This window comes from Psammomys obesus, unplaced genomic scaffold (genome assembly GCF_907164565.1).
Source record: "Psammomys obesus unplaced genomic scaffold, mPsaObe1.curated_primary_1811, whole genome shotgun sequence".
NCBI classification, from domain to species: Eukaryota; Metazoa; Chordata; class Mammalia; order Rodentia; family Muridae; genus Psammomys; species Psammomys obesus.
Window position 1 is genome coordinate 23,631,683 of NW_026590062.1, and position 22,569 is coordinate 23,654,251.

At 39.8% G+C, this 22,569-nt stretch overlaps 1 pseudogene; it reads left to right on the forward strand.

Moving 5' to 3' along the window:
• Positions 1–10,495: 10,495 nt before the first annotated feature.
• Positions 10,496–11,433, forward strand: LOC129675732 (olfactory receptor 4K2-like; annotated as a pseudogene).
• The last annotated feature ends 11,136 nt before the right edge of the window (positions 11,434–22,569 follow it).

Here is a 22,569-nt window from a genome sequence, read left to right on the forward strand (position 1 = left end):
AACAAAACAAAACAAAACAAAACAAAACAAAACAAAACAAAACAAAAACAACTCAAATCCAAATGGATCAAATACCTAAATATAACACCAGATATACTACCTCTATTAGAAGAAAAACTGGGGAAGATTCTCAATCTCATTGGCACAGGAGACAAATTCCTAAACAGAGGACCAAAAGTTAAGGCTCTAAGATCAACACTTAATAAATGGGACCTCATGAAATTGAAAAGGCAAAAGACACTGTTGATAGAACAAAATGATGCTCTACAGATTGGGAAAAGATCTTCACAGTCCTATATCTGACAAAGGGCTAGAAAAATCTATAATGATCTCAAGAACTTAAACACCAATGAAAAAAATAACCAAATTAAAAAAAATGGGGTACAGAACTAAACAGATAATTTTCAACAGAGGGATCTCAAATGGCTAAGAAACACTTAAAGAAATGTTCAACCTCATTAGTTAACAGGGAAATGCAAATGAAAATAACTCTTGAGATTCCACCTCACACCAGTCAGAATGGTTAAGATCAAAATTCCCAATGACAGTATATACTGGTAAAGGTGTGGAGAATTGAGACACTCCTCCATTGCTGGTGGGATTGTAAACTTGTACAAATGCTTTGGAAATCAATCTGGAGCTTTCTCAGAAAATTGGGAATAAATTTACCTCAAGACTCAGCTGTACTGCTCTTGAGTATATATCCAAAAGACATCCCACCATACAATAAGAAAACTTACTCAGTTATATTCATAGAAACTTTATTGACAATAGCCAGAATATGGAAACAAACTAGATGTACCTCAACCAAAGAATGGATAAAGAAACTGTGTCACATTTACACAATGGAATACTACTAAGCTGAGCGAGGTAACCCAGACCAAAAATGAAACACATGGCATATATTACCTCACAAATGGACTTTAGCCATACAGTAAAAGATAAGCATGCTCCAAGACACAGACCCCAAGAAGATAAGTAACAAGTAGGGCCCAAGGGAGGATGCAAAAATTTCACTAGGAACAGGAGATAGAATAGACAGAGGTAATGGCTCAAAAGTGGGAACAAGGTAGGAGAGGGAGAACAGATATTTAGGAGGGTGAAGAACAGACCTGAGAAGAGCAAGGGTGAGAGGACAGAAGGCTTGCAGAGAGAAGAGAAGCTGATGGTGACGATATCTCTGTGACAGGCTGGAGATCTGATTCAGGGTAGGCTCCTGGTGATATGAGGGGGATTCAAGCAGAGACTCCTAGTAGCAGAATCCATAGAGTCTGAAGAGGACATCCTCTAACTAGACTAGTCTTCTAGTAAAGGGTAGGGAACACCAACCTACCCACAGAAATTTTGACTCCAAATTTACTCTGCCTAAAAGATGTGCAGAAATAAAGATAGAACAGATAGAGCAGAGATTGAAGGAATGCTCAACCAATGCCTGGCCCAAACAATCACCCTATTGGAGAGTGCTAACCCCTGACACTATGATACTCTGTTAAGCTTGCAGACAAAAGCCTGTCAGAGTTGTCCTCTGAGAGGCTGCACCTAGCAGCTCCTCAGAACACAAGCTGAGACCCACAGCCAATCATTTACCTATGTGCAGGAAGTCTAGAGGAATAGTGGAAGGAAAGAGAAAAGGACTCCAACTAACCAGGGCCCAGAGGGGTTTTCTGAAACTGAAGGACCATATATGACCCAGACCTAGGCCCCCTACAAAGATGTAGCAGATGGATAGCCTCGGATTCAACTGGGTAGTCTAGTAAGGGAAGTGGGGACTACATCTTACACGGACTTATTTGCTAGCTTTTAGAGCAGTTTTCCTTGGCAGGACTTCTTTCAGAGTCTACGGGGGAAGAGGACAATTTCAGTCTTGATGCAACTGGATAAGCTGGGGTAGATGGAAAAATGAACTCCCTTTTTCTGAGGAAAAGGGGAGGGGAGGGAGGAGGAAGAGTCAGTGGGTCTGGGAGGGGGAGGGAAAAGGAATACAAGGATATAAAGTGAATAAAATAAATAAATGAGGTAAAAGGAGAAATCCTGGGTGAGGGCATCTCTGTGAGAAGTTGCAGATCTAAATACTAATAGGTCTCTAGGAGAATATGAGGAGCCTACCAGAGCTGTCCTCTTAGAGGCTCCATCCAGCAATGGCTTGAATTGCCCACTGAGACTGATAGCCAAAAGATAAGAGGGGGGAAGGATAAATGGACCTAGAGGTGATAAAAGCTCCATAAGAAGACCATAAGAGCCAATCAACCAGGGCCCAGAGGGGCCTATGGAGCCTGAAACACCAATCAAGGACAATGCATGGTCTGGACGTGGGTCCTCTACTTATAAGTAGCCAATGGACATCTTAGGCTTCATGTGGGCCCACTAGTTTGGGGAGTGGGGAATATCTCTGACATGGATTATGTTGCCTGCTTTTTTGATCACTTCTGCCTGATGGGACTGCCTTACCAGGCCACAGGAGAGAAAGACAAACTCAGTCCTCATGTTCTATTCAGGTAAGCTGGGGTGTCTGGGTATGGGGTCACCCCTATTCTGAGGAATAGGGAAGGGGGTATTTGGGAGGAATGACCAGGATGTAAATTGAATTAATTAATAATAATAAAATAAAAAATATGGTACAGAACTAAACAGAGTTTTCAAAAGAGGAATCTCGAATGGCTGAGAAGCACTTAAAGAAATGTTCAACCTCATTAGTCATCAGGGAAATGCAAATCAAAACAACTCTGAGATTCTGTCTCACACACTTCTGAATGGCTAAGATAAAAATCTCAAGGGACAGCACATGCTGACTGGATAGTGGAAAATGGGAAACACTCTTCTATTGCTATTGGGAGCATAAACTTGCACAACCACTTTTGAAATCAATCTGGTGCTTTCTCAGAAAATTGAGAATAGATTTACCTCAAGACCCAGTTGTATCTCTCCTGGGTATATATACACTGAAATAATACACTCAACCATACAGCAAGGACACTTGCTCAATTATGTTAATAGCAGGTTTATTCACAATAGGCAGAATCTGGAAATAACCTAGATGTCCCTCAAGGAAAGATAAGTGTACTACAAGGCACAGACCCAAAGAAAATAAGTAACATAGAAGATCCAAAGAGGGATACATAAATCTCACTTGGAAGGGGAGATAGAATAAACAGAGTTAGTGACTGAAGAGAGGAAACGAGGTAGGAGAGGGGGTGCCAAGAGTTAAGAGGGTGGAGGTCAGACCTGGGGAGAGCAGGGGCAAGAGGACAGAAGGCCTGTAGAGAAAAGAGAAACTGAGATTGGGACAATCTGTGACAAGCTGGAGACCTAAGCCAGGGTAGGCTCCTGGGAAGATATGAGGGGATCAAGCAGAGACTCCTGGTAGCTAAAGCCGTAGAAACTGAAGAGGACACCTTTTAACTAGACTAGTCTCCTAGCAGAGGGAGTGGAACACCAATCCAGCCACAAAACTTCAACCCAAAATTTACCCTGCCTAAAAGATATTCAGGGATAAAGATAGAGCAGATAGAGCAGACATTGAGAGAATGCCCAACCAAAGACCCACCTTTTGGGAGACTGCCAATCCCTGACACTATGAAAGATATTCTGCTAAGCTTGTAGACAGAAGCTTAACAGAGTTTTACCTTCGAGGCTGTACCCACTAGTTTCTCAAAATGGATGCCGGGACTCACAGCCAAACATTGGGTGACATGTAGGGAGTTCTGTGGAAAAGTGAGAGGAAAGAGAAAAAGACCTGGAGGCAACAGGAGCTCTGCAAGAAAAATAAGAGAACCAACTGACCAGGGCTGCCTACAGAGATGTAGCAGATTGGCAGCTTAGGATTCATGTGGGTCCTTTAGTAAGGGAAGTGAGGACTGTATTGGGCAGGGACTCATTTGCTAGTTTTTTTGATCACTCCCCCTTGGCCGGACTGCCTTACCAGGCCATAGGATGAAGAAGACAGGCACAGTCCTGATGAAAGTTGATGAGGTGGGGTGGATGGGAAAAGGAGCTCCCCCTTTCTGAGGAAAATGGAAAGGAGGGAGGGTGGGACTTGGAGGAGAGGAGGAATGGGGTACAACAAGGATGTGAAGTGAATTTAAAAATAAGCCATTCCATTTAGTGATCAGGCCAGCTACTTCAGGATGGTGGGGAACATGGAAAGATCAGTAGTTTCAATGATCATAGGCCCACTGTCTCACTTCTCTAGTTTGAGGTGAGTTCCTTAGAAGCCCTACTGTGTGGAATACTATGATGTAGGATAAGACATTTTGTAAGGCCACAGGTGATGGTTTTGGCAGAAACATTACACGCAAAAAAAAAAAAAAATCTGAAAATAGTATCTCCTCCTGTAAGAACAAAGCATTGTCCTTTCCATGGAGGAAGTAATCCAGTGCAGTTAACCTGCCACCAGGTCACTAGCTGGTCACACTAGAAAATTGTGCCATATCTGGGGCTCAGTGTTGGTCTCTGCTGTTGGCAGATCTGTGACTCAACAGCAGCTGTAGCCAGTTCAGCCTTGTTGAGTAGAAGCTCATGTTGCTTAGCCCATGTATAGCCCTGATTACTGCCCCCATGGCCACTTTGTTCATGGCCCCATTGGACAAAGAGAGGAATGTGGTAGAAAGAGACTGACTTTCTATTGAGTGTGCCATCCTGTGTACTTGATTACTGAACTTTTTCTCAGCTGAAATCACCTTTTGATGAGCATTAACACGGGACACAGAGCATATTCACATCCTTTGCCTATTTGGAGAGACGTAGCCACACACTTATTTCCTAGATGTCTTTCTCACCACTTTCTAATCACGGTCTTTTCGAGTCTCTGACATTACAGCTAATGAACTGGCTATTACAGAGAGACACAGAGAGAATGTATGTATGTATGTATGTATGTATGTATATCCTTGAGGTAAAACTGTAAAGGTATACATTTGGCCTTGTCAACTGGAATAAAAATATTTCTGGTGGTCCTGATAGACAGGTACTGAAAAAAATACGTTTGCTAAATCACTAACTGTATACCATGTACCAGGGGACACATTAATCTGCTAAGTAAGGACATACATCTGTACAGCATCTGTAATTAGAGTTACTACTTGATTAACTTATTGGTGGTCAACTGTCATTCTTAACAATCTCTCTGTCTTCTGCCCTGCCCAGATAGGAGAGTTGAAGGGAGATATGATGGACACCACTACCCCTGCATCTTTGAATTCCTGATTGGTGACACTAATTTCTGCATTTTTTCCATGGGTGAATACTGGTTTTGATTTATTATTTTCCCCGGAAGAGGCAACTGTAAAGGCTTCCAATTATTCTTCCCAACCACAGTAGCCTTTGCTACACACATCATGCAACCAATGTGGGAATTCTGCCAGCTTCTAAATATATCTAAGCCAAATTATACAGTCTTGTACTAGGGAAATAACCACTGATTAATTTGGGAACCCAGTGGACCTACTGTGAGTCAGACATAAAGCACAACGTCATTATTTACCCGACCTCCATAAGCTTCTACTTTAACTGGAGGTCTACAGTATTTCTTGTAGTTTTCTGGTATCAGCATCAATTCAGGACAATATCTAACAGATCCAAGAAATTCTGATCATTTCCTCTGTCTGTGCCACCCCCTCCCCAGTCCCAATCCTTGTCAAGGAACAGTGAAGGACTAAAGAATGGATAATGGTAAAAATCTTAGTTATTTTAGCAAAGCTCTTTCTCGGAGGGATCTCGCCTTCATTCCGTTCAAGGGGTTCTGAGTCTGCAAACTGGCTTAAGTGAGGAAAATGGTTCATGAGTGAGATTACCTTTTGCCATGATCTAATAAAGCCTCATCTATTTGTGAATTTTTCTGCTGTATAAATCAAACAAAAAGGCAGTGGGTTTCTTACTGTGTCATGTTTGGAAACACTGTGTTGTTTGCCAGTACCAAAGGTTCATGTGAGTCATTCCACCATAAAAGTCTTTTTGTCTTTACTATGCATTATGATAACTACAATCACTTTGCCTTTGATGATTTAGTGCTGCCACCTTGGCCCTGTTACTTCAGGACCCAACTGAACCCACTGTCTTTTATTTATTCAATGGAACAGCAGCATCTCTGATCCTACGATACAGCATAAGGCAATGGGTGGAAATGAACCTTGTCAAATGTGTTGGTGTCTCTACACCATTTTTGATCTTATAAAATTAGTGAAGGGCATGTAATCTGGGCTTACCATTGTGGAGGGTTGGATTTTAGATAACACACTCACTCTAGCATTGCAATTTTCTTGAGTCTTAGAAGCCCTTCATCAACACTAAACCAAGGGATATCAGGCTTCTCCAGTTCCTCTTCAGAAGGGCATTTTTTGACAAAGACTTCATCCAACCATTTGAACAAACCATTGGCACCTTTCTATTTAACTGGGCAAGCTTCCATATTAAACCTAAAATCTCAGGGTGAACATATATTAAACTCAGTATGATCTAGTTTTGTTCTTATAAATCAAATACCCTTAAAAATCCATTCCCACACATATTTCCAAGACTTCTGCTTGAATACATTAATGAACCCATTAAGTTCTTTAGTAGTGCAGTGAACCTCCTCACGGACTACACTCTCCTGTAGGAACATGCTTTTCCCTAAGTCTAGTTACTGGTCTAAAGACAATATTGCTGGACCCTGTGGAGCATCAGTATTGCTCTACCTGATATTTCTCTCAGAGAATCACAGCTGGTCTATCAGACAATGAAGCATTAATTTCATCACTCAAAGGTGGACAAGACAGCATTTCAGGAAGTCAAGAGTGTGGAGAGTCAAGCTGAGTGTGGAGAGAATACTTTTTTAGATGAAACAATCCTTCATCAGTCTCAAGGCTCAAAGATTTCACCCTCTGTATCAGAAGTTACAAGATTCCCTTACTTTACCTGCTCACACTCTTCGAGGCTGGGGCTTGAATACTCATTGTAATTCGGCCAATCTTAAAATGAGTGCTTTAGTTTGATTGTCTAACTTGAGCGCTTTGATTTTTTGGGAAAAGATTCTCTTCCAGGACACACTTTGAATGGGGCAGCTGGTCACATTGCATCTTTGGTACAGAAGCAGGAAGAGATGAATGTTGACTTGCAGCTCTTCTTTTTTCTCCTGCCCAAGACAAAGGTCCATGGGGTGGTGCCATGCACATTCAGGGAGGGTTTATCTATCTCCTTTAAACCTCTCTGGGAACACCTTGAAGACAAGCTCAGAGATTTGTTTTCTAGGTGGTATCTGGTCTTGTCACAGAGACAATCAATATTAACCGTCTCATATATGAATTGTTTCTCTGAATAACACGTTGAATATCAGTGACAGAGTGACAGTTATGTCCCTTCTAAGGCATATGTTGGAGCCTTGTCTTGTAACATGACTGTATTTAGAAATGGGCTTATAGGATGGTGTTTTGTTAAATGATGTCATAAGGTCATGAGGGTAGGTCTCTTATCAGATATAGGTTCATTGTCCTGCAAGAATATGAAGTGACATCGGAGATCTCAAGCACAGAAGATAGGCCATGTGAGATTCTAATCAGGACCAGCCTACAAACCAGTAAGATAGGCTTTTGGGGGAACCAGCTCTAATGGTTCCAGGGTTTTAGGGCCGCCTCCATAAATATGAGAAAATACTCTGTTGTTAGGAGTCACCTAGGCTGTGGTTTTCTGAAGACAGCTTAACTAGAGTAAAGCAGTCAATAAGGAGATTGGTCTCTAATACTGATGGGTTAAGTATAATGAGTATTGTTTGTCATTTCAAAGGTGCACAAAAAAGGAATTGTATGCCATTTGTCAACTTTTACAAATTTAGATACCTTTAAAAGTATTGCATTTACTGAGTTTTGTAACTATCATTACAAGTAATTCAGAAGTGGTAGGTGTCGGAAGTAGGAAGAATGAGTATAGGAAATTTGTTCCCAAATACTGTTTTAGTAATTTTAGGTTCTTTTCACTTCCAGGTAAATTTCATTGAGCTTACCTTTACCTGAAACTCACTGAACATAACATCTGCATGGTGTTCAACGTGTAGAACAACTAGGGTTGAAATGCATCTTAATGATGTTTTATCTTTATGCTCATTAGGATAGTTGCCTCCCCCTTTCTTTGTATTAATTCTAATTGTCCTGATAGCAAGGAGGTAGAAGGGAATAGCTCTGAAGATGCAAAGTGTCAACACAGTTGTCACTTCTGTTCAACGTCTGTAGAGCCGACTAAGCCATGGCTCTAAGTATTTGGCAAATAAATACTCAGGTTGTGATCTTTCACAGCACTGTAGAATCCATAATGGAAGGGGCCACATACAAAACAGTAACCATTGCTTATTTTTATATTTATTCACTTGTTTATGTGCATTGCTCTGTGGGAGGCATTTTTATGTGTATAAGCATGTGTATTTATGTGTGTCTGTATATGAAAGTCAGAGAGAGCATTGATGTCATCCTTGATCACGTCACACATTAGTTGTTGAGGCGGGGTTTCTCATTAAACCATTTCAGTTGGACTGGTTGGCCAGAATGTCTCAGGGATCCTCCTGACTTTATTTTTATATGACGAGCCCTTTACTGACTAAGCCACCCCCACAGCCTGCCAATTTTTACTTTAGTAAATGCAGTTTTACTGAAGGGATTTCCACTTGATAAGTGAAATAATTTAGAACAATAGTCACCTAAAATTCTCATTTTATTAATGCTTACATTTCACATTAATACCTTAGTCAAAATTACCCATTATACTGACTTAATTGCCTGCTCCAAATGTCCTTCTGAGAGCTACTTGGGGGAACACATATATAAATTACTGGTTTGGTTGTTTGAACACTTCTTAAAATTTGATAATATTTGGCACATCATAAGACTTTTGTTTATTTTTCCCAAGGTACATTTCTTGCATGATCCCTGGAAAATAGTTTCCACACAGGATATTGCTCACTGCACTTTCCCAATTATTTTATTTATTGATGTCCAAAATCCCCGAAGAACCCCAGGTTACTTAGAGCACAGGGGAATGTTCTGATTTTGTTCTCCGTTACTTCCATACAGGGTTAAATTACCAGGGACTGTGATTCCTTTGTTTGTTATTTGCCTTTTGAAATGATGACTTTTCTGCTTTCCATTCCGCCCCCAAACCACTTAAGTCCAGGTGAAAACAACCTTTGTAAACTCCCATAACATGCTTGGTTCTCTTTGTGAGCTCACTAATGCTGTCTTTCTTCTTCTTTTTTAATAAATCCCACTGCAAGATGATTTCTTGGTCAATTTCCAGATCCTTACAAAAGTTGTTTTAATCTGCAGCTCCTAAGCAACTAATAATTCAGCAAGGTCATTCCTTTGTGTTTAAAATTGCCTCCCAGGGAATCTCAGAAAGAACTTACTTAAAACTCAATAATTCTAGAGTCTGGATTTTGCCATAGATTTAGTAAGTAATGCTTTATTATAAGAGACCTCTTCTGACAGACTTAATTGCTGGTCCTCTTCCATTCTATAAATAAAACAGTTTATTGTGTATGTTGACATACATGATAAGAAAATTCAAGCAGAAATTTGACAAAAGAGATATGTTTATTTTGAACTTGTCCCTACAAAATATATGTGATATATCTTTTTTTTTTTGGAACTTTTTTTATTCGTCTTTTAAAAAAATTTTTTTATTTAACTTTTATTAATTACACTTTATTCATTTTGTATCCCCCCCATAAGCCCCTCCCTCCTCCCCTCCCAGTCCCACCTTACCTCCCCTTTCTGCATGTGATATATCTTTTAGGAGCAAAAAGTAAATTTTGAAGTTTAGACTTGCATATGCTTATTGGAGGAACGCACCTGTATTTTAGTAAGAGTGTAACTGTGAGAGAAAAAGAGCTAATTAATTTCCATTGATTATAGAGAGCAATGCCTTTCCGTTGGTTCTGTACAAACCAATGTAAATAAGACAGGCTTTTCCATCAGTACCAATAAAGCCATTTTTTTAAGTTTGTCTGCTGAGAATCAGCTAGGAAACTCATTTTATAACTATGACAACAGTTCTTTGGAAGTTAATAACTTTTCTGCAACTGTTCTATGAAGTGATGTTATGTTAATTAAGATCCTTTACATGTGATATATTTTATTTGATTTTTGAATAAGCGTATCTTTATAACTGTATTTGTAATGACTCACTGTATATTTATATCCAACTGTGTGTTTCTTTATATTTGTTTAATACATTATCAGCAGGGAAAAGTTCATACAAAACATTAGCTATCATCGTTATTATTATGCATATGAACAGATGGACAAGTATATGGTAGATTTCTTCATATTGTTTGCATTTGACTAGTATTTAGTGCCAGAAAAGAGTGATATTTTCAGTACGTTTATATTAGCAGTGTTTGTTTCTTCACCAATGTTGTATAAACTTCCCTTGAGTCAACATACTAGATAAAATGAAGGAAAAAGATAGTGAGAATAAAGTAAACATGCATTTACATATATTTTGTATATGTGCAGACTTCTACCTATGAATCCAGATGATGAATGTGGCTAGTGAGTCTGCTGTGTCTGAATTTGTTTTGCTGGGACTCTCTAATTCCTGGGAACTATGGATATTTTTCTTTATGGTGTTTTCATTCTTTTATGTGGCAACGATGGCAAGTAAGAGCGTCATCCTCGTCACCGTCATATCTGACTCTCACCTGCGTTCTGCTTTGTGTTTCCTGCTTACCAACCTTTCTAGACATGTCTGTTGCTTCCTTTGCCAAGATGATCATAGATTATCTAGCTGATCATAAAACAATCTCTTTTGGTGGATGTACCGCTCAGCTATTCTTTCTCTACCTCTTCACTGGTACAAAGATTATTTTACTCATGGCTATCTCGTTTGACAGGTATATTGCAATTTGTAAACCTCTGCACCATGCTTCAATCATTAGTCCCCAGGTGTGTGTTGCTTTCGTGGTGTCGTCATGGACTGTGGGAACTACGCATTCAATGAGCTAGTTCATATTTGCCCTCGCCTTACCATTCTGTGCCCCCAATAAGATAGATAGCTTTCTCTGTGACCTCCCTGTTGTGTTCCAGCTGGCTTGCATAGATGCTTATGTTCTTGGTCTCTTTATGATTGCAACAAGTGGCATTATTGCATTGTCTTGCTTTATTCTGTTATTTAATTCATGTTATTACGCTGGTTACGATAAAGCACCATTCTTCCGGAGGATCATCTAAGGCTCTTTCTATCTGTACAGCTCATTTTATTGTTGTCTTCATGTTCTTTGGGCCATGCATCTTTATCTATACGTGGCCACAAAACAGTTTTGTGAGAGAAAGGTCCTGTCTGTATTTTATGCCATCTTCTCTCCCATTCTGAACCCATTAATATATACTTCGAGAAATTGAGAAGTCTGCCATGAGGAAACTGAGAAGTAAGTTCTTAAATTTCAGTACAGAAATTCCTTCCCATTCTTTTTAGTTTTAAATTATTCATTATTAGGTGTAACAGCTTTTGTGAAACAGCAATTCTGTGTTATGCACATAGAAAAAAGTACATTTGAAACTTTAAAAGAAAGTTAATAGAAATAATTGCTTCCATAAAAAAAAACGGCTTATAAAAATAACAGGAATAACTGTGATTTACTGTTTAAAATTAGCTGGGATGTTGAAAAATCAGGCCAATAGAAAAGATGACCAAATAAAAGGTACAACTTAAAGAGGAACTAAGTGATTAAAAGAAATAAGTCCAGTATGTACACACAGAAACTCAAGATACCCCCTACAGCATGACAAATAAGGAAGATTTTTATGATATTTAAGAATTCTTCTCTGCTGTAGAAAATTAACTTCTGTCCCCAAACCATCATTTTCCACATTCCTGAGCCATTTCTACTTCACATTTAAGCCAATTTGTAATGTTTGGAATTAGAGAGATAACCGTTAGATGTAAATATGAAAATGTAGATGAGATGTAAAGAAAAAATGTGAATGTGATTTCTCCATTAACTACATAGGGTAAGGAGCATATCAGTATTTCACTCTTACATCCAAACTGTTCATTAATCATCATAGCAGCCTGCTTCAATGCCTCCTTCTGACAATGAGGATTTACAGACTAGTATAATAATCCTGAAAATCAGACATTGTGATGAGCTGAGTTGCCAAGTTGTGATTTATATTTCAACAGGTCCATGGAAGTCAACAACAGAATTAAGGATAGCTCATGATAATAATCAAACTCATGAAGAGTGATGTTTAACTCTAAGTTATTTATTTACTTGGTTTTTCAAGACACAGTTTCTCTGTGTAGCCCTAGCTGTCTAGAATTCCCTCTGTAGACCAGTCTGGCTTCGAATTCACAGAGATCCACCTGCCCCTGCCTTCCAAGTGCTGGGATTAAAGGCATAGACCACCAAACCCAGTTTAACTCTAAATTATTAATGCTTTACCTTTCCATTTAATAGTTATTTCCATTTAATAATTGGTAAAAAAAGTTTAAGTTTCTGTTTAGTACTGTTAATTTAATAAGTGTTTTTATAAGCAAATACCTGTGATATGTTTTTTATTTTTTATTTTAATTACACTTTATTTACTTTGTATCCCCCCTCTAGTTCCCTCCCTCCTCTCCTCCCTATCCCTTCCTTCCTCCCCCTTCTCCATGCATGCCCCTCCCCAAGTCCACTGGTAGGAGAGGGTTTCTTTTTCTTCCTTCTGATCCTAGTCTGTTAGGTCTCATCAGGAGTGGCTGTATTGTCTTTCTCTGTGGCCTGGAAAGGCTGCTCCCGCCACAGGGGGAGGTGATCAAAGGGCAGGCCAATCAGTTCATGTCAGAAGTAGTTCCTGTTCTCATTACTGTGGAACCCATGTGGACATTGAACTACCATGGGCTACATCTGTGCAGGGGTTCTAGGTTATTTCCATGCGTGGTACTTGGTTGGAGTATAAGTCTCAGGAAAGATCCCTGTGCTCAAATTTTCTGGTTCTGTTGCTCTCCTTGTGGACCTCCTATCCTCTCCAGATCCTACTATTTCCCACTTCTTTCATAAGATTCCATGCATTCTGCCCAAAGTTTGGCCATAAACCTCAATATCTGCTTTGATAGTCTGCAGGGCAGAGCCTTTCAGAGGCCCTCTGTGGCAGGTTCCTTGGTTGTTTCCTGTTTTCTTCTTCTTCTCATGTCCATCCTCTTTGCCTTTCAGGATGGGGATTGAGCATTTTAGTCAGAGTCCTCCCTCTAGATTAGTTTCTTTAGGTGTGCAGATTTTAGTAGGTTTATTCTATATTATATGTCTATGAGTGCGTATATACCGTGTGTGTCTTTCTGCTTCTGGGACAGCTCACTCAGGATGATCCTTTCCAGTTCCCACCATTTACCTGCAAATTTCGTGATTTCCTTGTTTTTCATTGCTGAGTAATATTCCATTGTGTAGATATACCACAATTTCTGTATCCATTCTTCAGATGAAGGAACCTGGGTTGTTTCCAGCTTCTGGCTGTTACAAATAAAGCTGCTACAAACATGGTTGAGCAAATGTCCTTATTGTGTACTTGAGCCTCTTTTGGTTATATGCCTCTTCCTGCCAAGGGGATTCTCCCTACCCCAGGATTCCAGGTGATACATGTTTTTAAACATTGTCTTTTTTGTACAGTAGGAATGACCATCACCCCACTGACAGTGATTTAAATTTCAAATATTAGTAAACTTAAAATATTGTGATTATGTTTACTATACTTTACAAATGACATTTTAAAAATGATAGCAAACATTAAATAATTCACTACTATTTGGAATTTACTAAATAGTATTTGTAAAAATACTATCAAACATATTTTCCCAGGTGCAACCATCTAAGGTAGAATATTCAGCAAACAAATATTTAGGAACAGTAAATTTCCCAGGAGTTAGTATGACCTGGAGAGGACAGAAACTCCACCAGGACCAAATATATCTGGGCACAGGTGTCTTTTTTTGAGACTGTATCTCCAACCAAAGACTGTACATGGATATAACCTAGAACCCTTGCTCAGATGTAGCCCATGACAGCTCAGTATCCAAGTGGATTCCCTAGTAAGGGGAACAGAGACTGCCTCTCACATGAACTCAATGGCTGGCTCTTTGACCCCCCCCCCAAGGGAGGAGCAGCATTTCTAGGCCACAAAAGAAAACATTGCAGTCAGTCCTGATGAGACCTGATAAGCTAGGGTCAGATGGAAGGGGAGGAGGACCTCCCTTATTAGTGGTCTTAGAGAGGGGCAGAGAGGAGATGAGGGAGGTTGGGATTTGGAAGGAGTGAGGAAGGGGGCTACAGCTGGGATACAAAGTAAATAAACTGTAACTATTATTAAAAAATAAAAATTTAATTAAAAAGTGACATTAAATTTAAATGTAAACAAGAAGGAAGTAAAAATGTAAAGAAAAAAATCCAAGAATTTGAAAGAGGAAGAAGGGGTGTATGGGAAGAGTTAGAGGGAGGAAAGAGAAGGGGAAAATGATGTAGTTATATGGTAGTATCAAAAATACAAAATAAATTGTAAAAACATGGAATATTTGGGCAGAGATATTGTCAATATTCAACGTTTATGTGGAGAATTTTCAAACTCAAAAACATTTTTCTAAATCCCTCAGTAATGTAATTTGTCAGGACATGGCTTTGCAGTGTGAGTCAATAATAAGACTGAGTACCATTGACCTTGTAATTGAGAATAAAGTGGATGTACAGTGGATAACTGTGCAATACTTCATATATAAAGAAAATTGATTACTATCCAACTTGTTATATCAGCATGAGGTGTCAGCATGCAAGATACCTCTATGTGTTACAAAAAACACTTCAACCTCTTAAGTAGGATCTACAGAGGGTGATTCTATAACATTCTTTCCTAAATAAGCAGTGGAATCAGAGTCTCTAAGCAGCAGGAAGAATGATAACCTTTAATATTGAGTTTCTGAAACATAAATGAGACTGTAAAGCATCATAGATGCATGGAAGCCAGCTACTATTAGAACACCAGGCCAAGGGAAATTTTAAGTAATCTGCACTATCATAATAATAGTGTAATGACACTATTAAGGAGGCGTTGCTATAGAGGATATTTCAGAGCTTTAAGTTGATGAGCAGGGAGACAAAATGGGTGGCAATGGCAAAAAAAAAAAACCCTCTCCAAACAATGCTATCAGATTTATTAACATGTGATATAATAAATATGTAAAGTAAAAATAAATTATAAATAAATAAGCAAATAAATAAAAATAAAAGAAAAAAGGAAGGAAAATTATGAAGGCCTGTAGTTAGAGCTTGGTTGATAAAATGTTTGCCTGGGCTCTATAAAACATACTTTCAAAAGAAAACAGATAATGGCTAAGAAAATAGGAAAGAAAGTAGGTAAAATGTAAATTGTGAGTATATACCACGTGTGTCTTTCTGCTTCTGGAGTACTTCACTCAGGGTGATCTTTTCTAGTTCATAACATTTGTCTTCAAATGCCATAATTTCCCTGTTTTTAATTGCTGAGTAGTATTCCATTTTGTATATATATGCCACAATTTCTGTATCCAGTCCTTAATTGAGGGACATCTGTTTTTTTTTTTTTTTTTTTTTTCCAGATTCTGGCTATTACGAATAAAGCTGCTACGAACGTGGTTGAGCAAATATCCTTGTTGCATACTTGAGCATCTTTTGCATATATGCCCAGGAGTGTGGTAAAGCTGGATTTTGAGATATCACTATTCCTAATTGTCTGAAAAAGCAACAGATTTATTTCCAAAGTGGTTGTACAAGTTTACATTCCCACCAGCAATGGAGGAAGGTTCCCCTTTCTCCACAACCTCTCCAGTATGTGTTGTCACTTGAGTTTTTGGTCTTAGCCATTCTGATGGGTGTAAGTTGAAATCTCAGGGTCATTTTGATTTGCTTTTCTCTGATATGTAAGGATGTTGAGCATTTCTTTAAGTGTTTCTCTTCCATTTAATATTCCTCTATTGAGAATCAGTGGATATTAGACATAATATAGGATAATCATACTAAAATCTGTACACCTAAAGTAGCTAACCTAGAAGGAGGACCCTGGGTAAAATGTTCAAGCATCATTCAGAAAAGCAAATGGCACAGACATTGGAAGAAGGTGAAAAAAAGGAACAGGACAGGAGCCTATCACAGAGGGTCTCTGAAAGAGTCTACCCAGAAGGGTATTAAAGTGGATGATGAGACTCATCGCCAAACTTTAGGCAGAGTGCAGGGAATCTTATGAAAGAAGAGGGAGCTAGATGGACCTGAAAAGGCCTAGAGCTCCACAAAGAGAACCACAGAACAAAAAAATCTGGGCCTATGTGTCTTTTCTGAGACTGATACTCCAACCAAGGACCATTCATGGAGATAACGTAGACCCCCTACACAGAGGTAGCCAGTGGCAGCTCAGCCTCCAAATGGGCTCCCTAATAAGGGGAGCAGGGTCTGTCTCTGACTTGAAGTCAGTGCCTGGCTCTTCGATCACCAACCCCTGAGGGGGTAGTTGCCTGACCAGCCCACAGAGGAAGACTATGAAAGACAGTCCTGATGAGACCTGTTAGGCTAGGGTCTGATGGAAGGGGAGGAGGACCTCCACTGTCAGTGGATTAGGGAAAGGAGGAGATCCTCATCCATAGAGAAGATGAGGGAGGGAGGGCAGGATTGGGAGGTAATTAGAGTGGGGCTACAGCTGGGATACAAAGTGAATAAATTGTAATAAATAAAAAAGTATATTAAAAAGGAAAACAATAAATTAAAAAATTCTGTCAAAAATGTAAATTGTGATAAATGAGATCATATAATGTACAAATGTAGTGACAAAAATAACTGTATTTGTGTGTGTGTTTCTAAAAATTTCTTGAGATTTTCAGAATATGGGGCAATTCTAAGATGGCTCACTGTAGAGTAAAACTTAATTATTACATGTCCTGCAAGCCGCTACAACAGTCCTTGAAACTCTCTGGTAATTTGTTTTTCCTCCAACAGGTTTCCTTCTGCTGTACAAGATTTTGGCTTTGCTCTATCCTGAGTCTTTGACTCTTTTCATTTTTATAGATGTTTAGTTGCAGAGACGAGAAATGTTAGAGGATAAGTGAAAACAGCTTATGTAACTTACAAACCATCTTATGTGACTTGGAATAATGTAACACCTTGTATAGTATTAGCACTGTAAAATTGGGCATGACACATGACACTTGACATCTCCCAGACTTAATTTCTACATTAAAAGGAAAAGAGGTACCGTGAATAAACACAGGGATTTTTACGAATCGAGGGCGGGAATCATAGCATACAGTCGTGTTTACAGAGTGCTACTATCACTCCGTGTGGTCGGTGCTTACTATTGTCCTGATTTCATAACTGTCTATCAAATGTGTGTGTGAATATGTAGGGAACATATTTCATGTGTGTGATAGCACATGACCTTAATTCCAATGTGTGAGTGGAGAGTTGCTGTTGCTGTGAGTTCAAGGCCTCCGTAGGCAAGGCAACATAGCAACTCTCTCCTTAAAAGCAAAACGGAGAAAATTATTGGATGTACAGTAATAGAAGAATTTTTTTTTGGATTAAATTGTGGAGTATGATGCAGATGTCAGAAACGTGGCTACAGGCAAAGTCAACTCAGAAAATAAACACCATGCTTTTGTTACTAGAGGAAAAGGAAAATGGGGAGGGAAAGATAGATGGAAGGAAGAAGGGAGGGAAAAAGAAAGGGGAGCAAGAGATAAAAGCCACATGGCCGAGGGAGGAATGAAGAGCAAAGAAAAAGAGAGACTAAAACTCATTATAACAATGAACTCATCACTGATATTTGTAGCACAATAATACAGGAATCCTCAATGTGTGCATGCCATGCAGATGCCCAAAACATCCTCTTTTCTTCTTGGCCGTCTGTCAGTACAATGACATGACATGTAGCATTTAAAATATTTATTTACTGAATTTATGTGTGTGTAAGTGTGTGAAAATGTGTATGTGTGTTAGTATGTATATGCTGGATGTGTATATATGTGTGTATATATATGTGTGTCTGTGTGAGTGAGAGAGAAGAGAGAGAGAAGAGAGAGTTAGAGGGCAACTCTCAGCAGTCAATTCTGTCATGTGACCTGTAGGATTTTTGAATCAAACTCAAGTCATCAGACCTTTGCGCCTCTACCTTCTAAGCCATTTTTGATTCAGGAAAAAAATGGTCTCTGGAACTGACATTCAACCAAGGGCCATGTATGGATATAACCTAGAACCTCTGCTCGGATGTAGCCTGTGGTAGCTCAGTAACCAATTGGTTTCCCATAGTGAAGGGAACAAGGACTAATTCTAACAGGATCTCAAGGGCAGGCTCTTTGACCTCCCCACCCCTCAAGGGAGGAACAGTCCTGTTAGGCCACCGAGGAGGGCTTTGCAGCCAGTCCTGAAGATACCTGATAAAACAGGATTGGATGAATGGGGAGGAGGTCCCCCCCCCCCATCAGTGGACTTGGAAAGGGGCACGGTGGAGATGAGGGAGGGAGGGTGGGATTGGGAGGGAATGAGGGAGCAGGATACAGCTGGGATACAGAGTTAATGAAATGTAACTGATAAGAAAAAAATAAAATTAAAAAAATGGTCTCTGGAAACTATTTTTAAAAGACTATTCTGAGATTAGCAACTAGATGGCTGCCTCCTTGTTCTCTCTACTCCGAGAACCAAGAGTGTCAAAGGAGTATAGACTGGGATCTGGTCTAAAAACTCTTTTAGACAGACAGACAGACAGACAGACAGGGTATATACTCACTCATAAGTGGATACTAGACATATAATATAGGATAAACACACTAAAATATGTACACCTAAGGAAGCTAATCAGGAAGGAGGACTCTGGCTAAGATGCTCAATTCCCATTCAGAAAGGCAAAAAGGATGGACATCGGAGGAGGGAGAAAAAAGGGAACAGGACAGGAGTCTACCACAGAGGGCCTCTGAAAGGCTCTACACTGCAGGGAATCAAGGCAGATGTTGAGATTCATAGCCAAACTTTGGGCAGAGTACAGGGAATCTTATGAAAGAAGTAGGAGATAGTAAGACCTGGAGAGGACAGGAGCTCCACAAGGAGAGCAACAAATCCAAAAAGTCTGGGCACAGGGGTCTTTTCTGAGACTAATACTCCAACCAAGGACCACTCATGGAGATGGCCTGGAACCCCTGCACAGAGGTAGCCTATGGCAGTTCAGTATCCAAGTGGGCTCCATAGTAACAGGGACAGGGACTGTCTCTGAGGTGAACTGATTGGTCTGCTCTTTGATCACCTTCCCCTGAGGGGGAAGCAGCCTTACCAGGCCACAGAGGAAGACAATGCAGCCACTTCTGATGATACCTAACAGACTAGGTTCAGAGGGAAGGGGAGGAGAACTGGTAGAGGAACATGGGTGGGGAAGAGGGAGGGTGGGATTGGGAGGGGAGGAGGGAGAGAGGTACAAGGGGGATACAAAGTGAATAAACTGTAATTAATAAAAAAAAACTGCATAATAATAAAAAAGGCCAAAGTAGAAAGAAAGAAAGATGAAAGAAAGAAAGAAAGAAAGAAAGAAAGAAAGAAAGAAAGAAAGAAAGAAAGAAAGAAAGAAAGAAAGAAAGAAAGAAAAGGTAAGCAAAACCAGTTTTTGTAACTTGGAAAGTATTCTGCATGGTGTGGAATAATGAAATGCCTGTAAGATAGGAGATGCTACTACGCAGCTCTTATAAGACATGGCTACAGTGGACTTGGAGCTCAGATAGGAACCAAGCCCAAGATAGGCCTTGATGTACTAATGAGCTAACCCCAAAGTGGCATTGATACCTTAGTGTTAGTCAACCACCACTAACCTGGGAACCTTGATAAGCACAAAAGCTGCTGCTCAGTGAAATGACACAACAACTCATCTCACTTTCTAGAATTACCCTGAAGTGTCCCTGAGGTTCTGATCCTTTGGAAAGAGGACTTGGATTTGGCTTCTGTGAGTATTTCTGGCCCCAATGACTGCTGAAATCCTGACACTGTCACTAGGCTCACACATGCCTGTCTGCCAGCACTAGACACTGGCCCATGTTCTTGGGGACCTTCTGGACCTGTGCCAGTGCCATTCTCCCAGCCTGTCACAGCTGAAGGATTTCGTGGCAGACATGTGTTGAGCCTGCAAACTTCTGAAGTATCTGCACTGGAACGTTGCAGTGGCGTTTTCTGCCCAATCAACTATTCTATGCTTGGTGAGATGTCTGTTTAACTTTTCTGTTGGTGTGATATTATAATGAATACCCGTGTGAATAAAACTGAGCATATTCAGAAGACATATCTTGTGTGGACATACTAACTGTTCACAGCTAACTAGCCATAATCTCCACAAGATTCCTCCTGCTAAATAGGAAATATTTGACTAAGAACCAGATATGTTGTTTGAGCCATAAGTTGCAGTGAGAGTCACTGGCTTTCATGAAGAAAGAGAAATGGTCCTAAGTGCTTAAAGGTGCCAGGTTCTAAGCAAGACTGCTAGACAGATTGCTGATGGCACCACCCAGTGGCTAGAGACAGGGGAATCACACAGAGAGATAACCACGGCCCAGTTCACAAACCACACCGCTTTTGTGTATGGCAGAAACAACACAGGACCAAGAAAAAGTCAGCTACTATAGAGGTTTGCTCTCAGTGAAATAGAGTAGCTGGAGAAGGAAAAAAAAAACAATGTCCTACACACAGACTTTGAGCACTCTCACCCCCCCATTCCATCACTGAGGCTGGGAAAAGAGACCTTTTTATTTATATTTTTCATTTGATTTTGCTTGTTATTTTTATTGTTTAAATAAAATATTAGTTCATCTCTTCCTTTTTATTCTTTCTCCCTTCTCTGATGATAGGTATTTATAGACATACTATAAACAAACATTAAATCAGAACAATCTAAACATATATCTATATACATATATATCATATATATATATAACATATTCACACATATATAAACATATATGTGTATATATACATGAAGCATTTCACTCCTCTTTTCTTCATTTTTTTATTATTTGTGAATTTCATGCAATATATTTTTATTATATTCCTTCCCATCCTCCAGCTCCTTCCAGATCTCCCCCACTCCCTACCCACCTAGCTTCATGGGGATTGCTCTGGAGTGTTATACCCAGTGTCAGTCTATTGAAAATAATTGAGTTTTCCTCTCCCAGTGCCTATCATTTTGGAATAGTTTCTTGGCTAGTGGTGGAACTTTGTACCTACTTCTTTTTCATGCTGAGATATTTTTCCTGTCTTGAGGTACTGCAGGTCTTGTGCATACTGTCATAGTCTTTGTGAGTTCATTTGTACATCTTCCCATCTATATCTGCAAAACAGGTTATTTAAAATTACCCGCTGCCTCTGGCTCTTACAATCTTTCCTTGACTGCTTCTGCAGAGATCGTTAAGCCTGGATGCAATGGGTGTGATAAAGATATCCCACTAGGGGCTTAACACTCCAAAGTCTCCCTCTCTATTTTTTTCATTTATGTATCTCTTCATTAGTTTCCATGTAGTGCAAAAAGCTTCTCTAATGAAGGCTTGTATAGCTGTGGGGCCTAGGAGGAACTCACAGTGTGAACCAGCCATAGGGACTGGGAAGTGACTTGAGTCGCCCTACCTTCACCACCAGCTGCTACTGGGTGAGCTTTCCATGGCTGACGGACGGGACTGAACCAACTCTAATCTTTCAGAACTGATGTGGCCATGAGTTGATTGTTCTTGTGAGACAAGGATTGGAGTTGATTGTTCATGTTAGATCAGGTTTGATTGGAAAGAGGTGGAGATAAAAGAAAGAACAAGTGGACCTTCCACAAGAGCAGATTATATGTTACTCAATACAGCGAGGGGTAACAACGATGCCATGGACCATGGGTACATTGCTTAGGGGCCTTTGGGTTTTATGAGCAAAAGAAGTTCTTAGGGTGGAAGATTCTATCTGCAGATTTGCTCTCCTGAGTCCCCTGCCATCTCAAAGTCATAATTACTAATAAATTGGAGGTCCATGAAGCCTTATGAGGAATGACAGATTTTCTTCTCAGCCAAGGGAAATTCCTTAGCTTATGAGATCACACCATCCTCTGGCCTTCTGTGTCAGGATCTTCCCAGATTCTGGGGGCCTGTAGATTGTATAATCATGTCCTCAGTTTAGAAAGCCACATTGACGGCTTAGATACTGTTTTTTCTGCAAACCTACTTTATTTAAGGTTCTTAAACTCTTCTTTCTTCCAACCCACTGACCAGAGGTAGGGTGGAAAGCAGTTTATTAGGAAAAGGGGCTTTTAGACCTTTTTAGAAGTAGTTCCGTGGGATAAGTCCTCTCTTCGTTGTCCAGATACCAGCAGTCCAGCCCAAATGCCAACATTAAAAGCAACATGAATCAGCACAATTCATCAAAAACAGTAAGACTCCACTGAATTGGAATGAGCCAGTGAAACCACAAAACCCAATCTGATTTCCCCAAGTTCTCTGGATTGTTTCTCTCTGTGAAGTGAAGTGTTGAAGAATGAAGAGCAGAGAAGTAAGGTTGATACCAAAATGGTTGTCTCACTGTCTGTGGGTTTCTATATATCTCCTCTCCTCAAAGTCCACACA